The sequence below is a fragment of the Oratosquilla oratoria genome, chromosome 37, assembly GCF_046742065.1.
Source record: "Oratosquilla oratoria isolate Oo_2021 chromosome 37, ASM4674206v1, whole genome shotgun sequence".
NCBI classification, from domain to species: domain Eukaryota; kingdom Metazoa; phylum Arthropoda; class Malacostraca; order Stomatopoda; family Squillidae; genus Oratosquilla; species Oratosquilla oratoria.
In genome coordinates this window covers 14,178,310-14,188,309 of record NC_134813.1, presented here as the reverse complement: position 1 = coordinate 14,188,309, position 10,000 = coordinate 14,178,310, and the positions used below count along the sequence as shown (strand labels likewise).

Genomic DNA, 10,000 nt, shown 5'->3' with positions numbered 1-10,000 from the left:
TGAATCAAGCGGCAGGGCCGACGGGTCGGGTTCGCCTTCACCTCGCCTGCACCTCCCACTTGAGACTCTGCACCAAGGTGAAGTCCCTGGTCGGGGCCAACAACAACAACAACTCCTCCTCCTCCTCCTCCTCCTCATCATCATCATCATCATCATCATCATCATCATCATCATCATCATCATCATCATCATCATCATCATCATCATCATCATCATCATCATCATCATCATCATCATCATCATCATCATCATCATCATCATCATCATCATCATCATCATCATCATCATCATCATCATCATCATCCTCATCCTCATCCTCATCCTCATCCTCTACCTCTTCCTGTGCTGTCTTCTTCTGACGAAGTGGTTTTATTTTTTTTTTTTTTTTTTTTTTTTCCTCTGGCTGGGTCTTCTTAGCTTTGGTGATTATAACCATCTGCCCTCTTCGCTTATCAGAGACGACTTAATCTAGCCCTTCCCTCTGTGTGTGTGTGTGTGTGTGTGTGTGTGTGTGTGTGTGTGTGTGTGTGTGTGTGTGTGTGTGTGTGTGTGTGTGTGTGTGTGTGTGTATACATGTATATATGTATATACTTTTATATATATATATATATTATATACAATATATATAATATATATATATATATATATATATATATATATATATACATATGTTGTGTATGTTTAAGACAGATTGAAATTTTTTAAAAACTCTGCCAATGGATACGAACCCTGACCTGAGCGTGCATAAGCACGAAGCCAAGATGCTAGCGCCTGAGCCACGTGCGATGGTTCAAAATTACTTTACAAATACACGACCACACCTCACGTAGCTGCAGAAGACGTAGTCTCATTTTCATCCAATCCCCATATTACGTGAGCCATCCGACAAGTTATGTACGTTTAAGACAGATTGAACATCAAGTCACTAGTGTCTTGGCTTTGATGTTCAATCTGTCTTGAACATACACAACTTGTCGGAGGGCTCGCCTAATATGGGGATTGGATGAAAATGAGACTACGTCTCATGCAGCTACGTGAAGTGTGGTCGTGGACTTGTACATTCCTTTTGAACCGTCTCACGTAGCTCAGTCGCTAGTGTCTTGGCTTTGTGATTATGCACGCACAGGTCAGGGTTCGAATCCCTTGGCATAGCTTCTAAAAATTTTCACACACACACACACACACACACACACACACACACACACACACACACACACACACACACACAAACACACAGAAATATATATATATATATATAAATATATATATATATATATATATATAACCTATATATGAAAGACGCAGGGAAAGAAATTCATATTAATTTAGCTCAGTTGTACACCCAGTGCTTACGTCAAGAAAGCGTTCCTGAATCGTGGTTTAATGCTGTATTGATTTTGCTTCATAAAAAAAGGAGACCAGAAGGACCTTAGTAACTATCGACCGATTAGCTTGCTATCAAATGTATACGAAGTATTCTCCAAGATCTTTACAAATAGACGAAGTCAAGTTTTAGATGGAAACCAGCCGAAAGAATAGGCAGGCTTTAGGGGCAGATATTCGACTCTAGACTATTTGCAGGCAATGAACCAACTAATCGAGAAAATTACAGAATACAATACATATATATCTGTTTAGTTTTTTTAGATTACGAGAAGGCCTTTGACTCGGTATAACAAATAGCAATACTAAGCTCGTTACGCAAGTAAGGTACAAGCGAACCAATCGTGATGGTTTTAGAAAAGATTTATGCTGAAGATACCGTATAATCCGACTACATAAAGATACAGAGAAGATTAAGATCGAGAAAGGAGTACGCCTAGGCGATACCATTTCACCAAAATTATTTACAGCTTGTCTGGAAGAGATCTTCAGAGGGATTGAGTTGGGAAGAGAAAAGTTTAAAGATTAATGGCGAATATTTGAACCACCTAAGTTTTGCGGATGGCATTATTCTTATTTCAGAAAGAGCAGAAGACTTGCAAGATGTGCTGAGTGTTCTGAACAAGAAAAGTCTCAAAGTAGGTTTAAAAATGTATAAGAGTAAAACAAAAGTAATGTTCAACACAAAAATTGAAAGTAAAGAGATTATAATCGATGGTGAGAGTCTTGAAGAAGTTGAAGAATATGATTACGCGAGATGGTGAAAATAACTAAAGATCATGATAATGGTTGGAAAGTGTTTGGTAAATATAATAAAATTCTGAGAGGCTCTCTACCTTTATGTTTGAAACGTAAAGTTTACCAATGCATTCTGCCTGCAATAATCTACAGGTGTGAGACTTGGAAACTGACGAAAGCGATGGAAACAAAGCTAAGAACTGCACAAAGGAGAATGGAGAGATCAATGATGGGAATAACGCTGAGAGATCAAAAGAGGGTAAATTGGGTGACAGAGCAGACTAGAGTGAAAGATATTGTGGAGGCGGTAAAAGAGAGGAAGTGGAATAGGCCAGGTAAGTTCGTGCGAACGACTGATGAGTGATGGAGCAAGCGTGTTACTGAGTGGACACCGCGAGATGAGAAGCGTGGAAAAGGGAGACCAGACAGAAGGTGGAGAGACGAGATTGAGAAGTTTGCAGGAATGACGTAGCAGAGGTTGGCGCGGTCGTGTGAATCACGGATTGCTCTGAAGGAAGCCTTTGTTCAGCAAGGGACTCAGGATGGCTGATTTAATTGATTGATTGATTGATTGATTGATTGATATATGTATATATATGTGTGTGTGTGTGTGTGTGTGTGTGTGTGTGTGTGTGTGTGTGTGTGTGTGTGTGTGTGTGTGTGTGTGTGTGTGTGTGTGTGTGTGTGTGCGTGTGTGTGTGTCTCTTTTGTTCATCTCTCTTTGCCCCTCATTTCTTTTGAATTTTCTAATTTCCTCTCTTTTTCCTACCCTCTTGCTGTCTCACTGTTCTCTTCTCTTTTTCTTAGCAATAAATAAATAAATAAATAAGATAGAATAGATAAATAGATAAATATATAGATAAGTAAATAAATGAATAAGATAAAATAAAATAAATAAAAAATATATAATAATAATGATAAAAGTGATAGGTGCTTTTAAGTGGTCCTGTTACAACGGACAGCACATATTTGCCAGGACCCTTTCGCTAATGGGTTTCCAATGGATTCTTCGTCTCAGATAAAAATACAAACACGCGCACATAGACTCACATACACACACCTACTCAAATGCAGACGCTATACACATACATGCATATATAAATATACATACACACACGAAAGCGAGCCCACACACACAAACGCGCGCATATATAAACACACACACACACACACACACACACACACACACACACACACACACACACACACACACACACACACACACACACACACACACACACCATACATGAATTTAAGAGTAAATTAGATATGGCGACATACAGAGACGGGGCACCACGAGCGTAGCTCCCTTTCCCGTAAGATATAACTGGTTAAGTACACGCACAAACACAGACACACACATACATGGCTCCACGGCGGAGTGGTAGCGTTCGCAACTGCTTACTGAGCGGTCCGAGTTCGAATTCCGTCCAGGTCTGAAATGATTTCAGTACTGCTGCGAGCCGTTACTCCAACTATTGTGTGCGGGGAGTTGGGGGTGAGTGTGTGTGTCAGGTCACAGCATTATCCATAGACGGTCATACATGAGCTCTGAGCTCTCATGTGGTAGGGTAGTAGCTGTCGATCATGAGTATAGTACGTGATCCAAGACTATGGTGAATTACACACATACACACAAAAATACATAAATACATACGGACACACACACACACATACATATATACAGACAGACACAAACACACACACACACACACACACACACACACACACACACACACACACACACACACACACATATATATATATATATATATATATACATATATATATATATATATATATATATATATATATATATACAGGTAGTCGTCGACTTACGACTGCGTTTGGTTACGACTAACTGGTCGTAAATCAATCTGGTCGTAAGTCGGACTATGTTGAATTACCGTATATTATGCTGTGTAATGATACTGTAATCGACATAAAGTCATATTTTTCAACGTTTTCTCTGTTCATTATTCAATTTTCTTTCCTTAGACATCGTTTCTTTTTTCATTTTTTATACCTTTAAGGGTTTAAGTCAAACACTGAATACTGAAGTACAAAACATACAAAAATGTAAAATACAGGTGTGAAAGATGAAAAGAAAATAAACATACCAAAATACAACTTTATTGGTTGCTTGCGTCACTGGGTCGTCGATGTCATCATCAGTTAGGGCAGCGCGCGTGGTGGGGGGATGATTTGGTCATTTCATAAACATTGTGAGCTTCGTCCGAACTGTTTGTTTCTTTTTCTCTTTATAAAGTTCATGATGTGGACGAAACGTATCTTGTGCCATCCGTTCAATCCTTGCAAATCGTTCAATGTTGGGATCCATTACTTCAAAATGTGCAGGTGTTGTTCAGTACAGAGAAGCCTTCTGATAATCCCTAACTGGTGAACATCTTTCCTGCCTCCTCCTCTTCTTCTTCTTTCTCCACTTCTCTCCTTTCTTCTTCCACCCCTCTTTCTTCTTCCAGTTCAATCATCTCTTCATTTGTAAGTTCTTCAGATTCTTGGTCTAACAACTCATCCACATTGAATATCTGCTCTGCATGATAACTCTCATCCATAATCAGTTCATCCAGACTGTCGATAAACTTGCAAGCTCCTTCCTCATCTACACTCGCTGCTTCTCAAGCATTATGCAGTTGGAATTTTTTCTCAAATCTCTTGAACCAGCCGATATATGCCAAAAAATATTGACAGTAGTCTTCTTCGGCACGTTCCTTCAAAGTCTGGAATATACTTTTAATCTTTGTCAGTGCAGTAAAAAGGCTTAATGGTGTCCCTTTTTTTTTAATTTGATCTTTCATCCAAATGTGCAATAATTTCTCAATTTCATGGTTGGGCCATGTACGTTGTTTCGTTATCACTGTTGATCTCATGGATGCAGATCCTTTCACAGCTTCACGAATTCTTTATTTGTCTTTCAAATTTGTTGACACATCAGAGTGTGGTAACTTCATATCACGTGCGATCACATTAACTTTCTTTCCTCCTTCGCGCTGTTTAATCACTATCATTTTTGTGTCCAAATCAATGGCCTTTCCTTCCTTGTTGGCAGGCTGAGGATTAGACAACGATGTTTTCCTCTTGGTAGACATCTTTGGGTATTTTGAAGAGAATTTAAAAGACACGGGAATGGAGTAAGTCGCACTGTACCGGTACTCGCTACTCACAAAGGCTGAGTAGCGAGACCGCTGTATGCTGCCTCTGAGGCGCAGAAACTGTCGTACACTATACTTTTCTAACGTCTGGTAAACGAGAGTGATGCCTGCCGACCAGACGGTCGTAAAGTCGATCAGTTGTAAGTCGCATAGGTCGTAAGTCGAAGACTACTTACACATACACACACACACACACACACACACACACACACACACACACACACACACACACACACACACATGTATATCTGCATATATATATATATATAATTATACGGGTTTTTTTTCTTTGCAGGATCTGTGAGAACCCACGACTGTTGACCTCGCACTCTACTCCCTTCTAAAGGCGACAAGGTTCGTAAGTACCCTGGACACAATGTTGGTCTAGCTATATTTTATATCCTATTTATAAATGTATCTGAATGTGTATGTATATATGTATGTATGTATGTATATATTTATATATATATATATACATATATAATGTGGGTGTATATATATATATATATATATATACAAGCACCCGGACCTGGCTTCGCCAGGTGTGCTTGGCCTACGGCGTAGCTCGCTTCGCTTCGCTTGGCAATATTTCGTAAAGATTCTCTTAGCAATAATTCGTAAAGATTCTCTTGGTAATATTTCGTAAAGATTCTCTTGTTAACATTTGGTAAAGATTCTCTTGTTAACATTTGGTAAAGATTCTCTTGACAATATTTCGTAAATATTTTCTCATTAATACTTCGTAAAGATTCTTTTGTCAGAATTCTGTGAAGATTCTCTTTTTCTTGCTTCGCTTGGCAATATTTCGTAAAGATTCTCTTAGCAATATTTCGTAAAGATTCTCTTGGTAATATTTCGTAAAGATTCTCTTGTTAACATTTGGTAAAGATTCTCTTGGCAATATTTCGTAAATATTTTCTCATTAATATTTCGTAAAGATTCTTTTGTCAGAATTCCGTAATTCCGTTTTTATGTATATAGATTCTCTTGGCAATATTTCGTAAAGATTCTCTTAGCGTTATTTCGTAAAGATTCTCTTGGTAATATTTTGTAAAGATTCTCTGAGTCTGAGTCAGATGTGTCCCCGGGAATTAGTGTTTCCGGTGATGACTCATTTCCGGAGTAGGAGGTTGGAAGGTTTTAGAGAGAAATATTTTTTTATGTATATTGATAGATTCTCTTGGCAATATTTCGTAAAGATTCTCTTAGCAATATTTCGTACAGATTCTCTTGGTAATATTTCGTAAAGATTCTCTTGTTAACATTCGGTAAAGATTCTCTTGGCAATATTTCGTAAATATTTTCTCATTGATATTTCGTAAAGATTCTTTTGTCAGAATTCCGTAATTCCGTTTTTATGTATATAGATTCTCTTGGCAATATTTCGTAAAGATTCTCTTAGCGTTATTTCCTAAAGATTCTCGCGGTAATATTTCGTAAAGATTCTCTGAGTCTGAGTCAGATGTGTCCCCCGCAGTTAGTATTTCCGGTGATGACTCATTTCCGGAGTAGGAGGTTGGAAGGTTTAGAGAAAAATATTTAGAGGTTGGAAGGTTTAGAGAAAAATATTTTTTTATGTATATAGATATATATATATATATATATATATATATATATATACATATATACACGTGTGTGTGTGTGTGTGTGTGTGTGTGTGTGTGTGTGTGTGTGTGTGTGTGTGTGTGTGTGTGTGTGTGTGTGTGTGTGTGTGTGTGTGTGTGTGTGTGTGTGCATACATTTCCATATATATAAAGTATAGCTTTGTATATGTATATAAATATGTCTGTACATTTCCACGTTTATTCTATCGTATATCTGGATAGGCAACAAAAATGAAAATTTGTGGGAACTAACACTATTGTGGGAACTAACACTATTTTCCTGTAGAATCTGGCAATGTTCTTAGACTGGTACTGCTTCTATGCAGAGGCCTGTCGTGGTCTCTTGGTACCACCGTGGCTTTCCTTGAGTCCATATGCTGTAAGTCTGATGAAAAGTACACGTGTACATTCAGTCCTTTGTCACACTTGTATGTTTGCGTCGCCCTGTTCTTCCGACGTGTAATCGTATCCCCTTTTGTCAAAGGAGGTCCCGCACCATCCGGAAGTCTCCGTCTGTAGGTTGACGCTTTTTGGGGGGCGGACGTGTGGGGGCCGTTGGAGTTTCCTCCGCAAAAAGTGCTCCAACCTTTCCAGACACACCCTAGGGCGGCGAATGGCTGTCGTACCTGCTTCTGCTGCTCGATGGGATGACAAGCCTTACATTATTCATTTTTACACAAACGTTTTCGTTGATTTTCTGTCGTTCTCTTTATACATTCGAGGACTGTGAAAAAATGTCACTTCAAGTTATTGCTAATGTGATAGCCTTCATCCTCAAAAAAAAAAAAATGGCTACAGGTAGCCTTAAGAAAAGCGAGAAAAGAAAGAGGCCTACTATTATGTCCCTCTTAGATCGTGCCTGGACAGGTAAAGACCCAGTCCATTCTGGGATGTGGGTTCTCTGTCAACGTTTAGGCAGGGAGCGGACGAGCGACTCTGACCAGGGGGTGGTGTTTGTATAAACTTTTTTATATACCCCTCTTTAGAATATGAAAATAGTCAGAATAAAACAAGAACCTACCAATCATAAGCCGTTTAATCCAGCCTTGAAGTTTGTTCTTCCCAAAAAACTCAAAATTGTTTCTCAATATTGATAAAGACCTAGAATACAGTAAAGAAACTCAATATTATTGACATTAGATTTACTAGAGACAAATGATAATGTATATCAAGCACACCAAGACCAGAATGTATGCTCATAGTGTTCAATTTGAGTGTTCAGGGTGTGTTATTGTTTACCAACACTGTCAACAGATAGTTACCTAGGATTATGACCATGGCCTCATTAAAGTCTTCCATTGTCACCTCTGCGTTGGAGGTAATGTTCTTTACGTACAGTTTAAGTTTCACTGCATAGGTTTTGATTGGAAGCTTCTTGTGGTATTTCATGAGGCTAAATAAGTCGCTTGATTTTGGCAGAGAAAGTGACGTGTCTCGAGCATAACAAACCTCCAGGTACAAGCGTTCTACCTTTGTGTACTGGTTATTGTCAGTGTCTTTCACATACTCATCTACTGCAGCAGCTGAGATGAATGGTCCTCCCATTTTTTTCAGCTTGTCCATTTTTTTTTTTTTCGATCTGCTGCCACATTGTCAATCTCTTTGTCCTGTAGGGCTTGTTTCATCAGCTTATCTTGCCTTGTGTTCCATGTCAGCATGATTTCTGGTAGATTTCCTCCTTCCCTGACCACACTGCCATAGGCCCTGAATGACCCTGATTGCCTTCTGTCAATAAGATCCGTCGACTTGGCTTTGACCTTTGCTGCTGATGCACTGCCAAGCTTCTTGGCACTTCTTCTAGACGGCTCGAAGTTAACAAATCCAACAATGCGCTCTGCATTCAGGTTGTGAATTGTGTTTTCTCCAACTTCTCTGGGTCCATCTGAGTAATAGCATTTAGAGCAGACTCATCATAGTCTCCAAAGGTAAAGATTTTGCCCTTCTGTCTCTGAAAGCCCGTTGCCAACTTGGGAAAGATCATCTTCAGGAGCTTAATGACCTGGGGTTGGAATGAGGTTACTACTTGAGTTTGGCATCACAGACGTCCTAATCATATTTTGTATGCTGGAATCTTTCTTGGGACACAAACTTGAAGGCTGGTTCCTGAACTTGCAGCAAGGTGGCCACATCTACCTCCTCCAGTTCCTGGTACAGCTGCTGAAATGCTGGAATGATCTTGCTGTAGGTTGTTTCAGCTGACATCGTCAAAGACAGGTATGGCTCGACTAGATGAAGTCCAAGAAGGGCACCTGCACAGTACATCACCTTCAGGAAGTCCAAGTCCAAGAAGCACCTCACAATACAAGCTAACTGATTGGTAACATGTTCATATTTCTGCAGAAAGGATGCCACATCTTCCAGATGGTAGAGACTGATGGCGCAGATCAGTGTCAGGAGACTGAAGCGCTCGTGCTTGAAGATGACAGACTTGTTTGGTCGAGGTACTATGTGGGTATCAAATTCATGTGCCTGATTCCATGACTTCTGATCAAAGTCATGGTTGATGAGTCGAGTCATACAAACGAGGGCTTGTTCAGTCACAAATGTTGCGATTGTTGTTGCATTGACAAGGAAGTTTGAATAGATTTTGTCTCTATCCAGCGTGTTCTCTATTTCAGTCCATTATTTGGTGACGACTCGATTAAACATCAGAGTTGGGTATACATTGCAGAACAGGCGAATTGGGATGTTTTCAGACTGCAGACTTTTCACCAGTAGCTTATCCATTCTCAAATTGTGAACCAAAGTTTATCTACTCGAACAGAGTTTAGATGCAACACCAATTGCCGCCTCCAGGATTTCAAGAACTGCCACCCTAAGAGCAGCTAAGTTATTCCTGGGCTCATAAGCACTGCTCATGGTCGGTAGGGCACGGTATGTTCCAATGACAGTGATACCATGAATGGAAAAAGAGCCAGCGCCCTCCTTCTTTGAACCGTCATCAGAATAAGTCACAACTACTTGCTCATTAGAGTTCATGATCTCCTGGACGATTTCACCCAGCACCATGACTTCAATGCTCTTGCCTGCATCCCTGACATTCTTGGATTCTGGCAGGGTGTCCAGATCAATAATTTCTGTCTCATTATGTGCCTTTCAGTT

General features: G+C 39.6%; 1 protein-coding gene across 3 annotated transcripts in view; it reads left to right on the top strand.

The window, feature by feature from the left end:
- Gpb5 (Glycoprotein hormone beta 5) overlaps positions 1-10,000 on the top strand; it is a 241,980-nt gene that overhangs the window by 125,212 nt on the left and 106,768 nt on the right. For 2 of the 3 annotated variants that reach the window (XM_076175245.1, XM_076175242.1), the window contains exon 2: positions 5,590-5,648. The gene's annotated coding sequence lies outside the window, so the exon portion shown is untranslated. Of the gene's footprint in view, positions 1-5,589; positions 5,653-10,000 lie in introns of all 3 variants that reach the window. The other variant, XM_076175244.1, reaches the window with a different exon arrangement.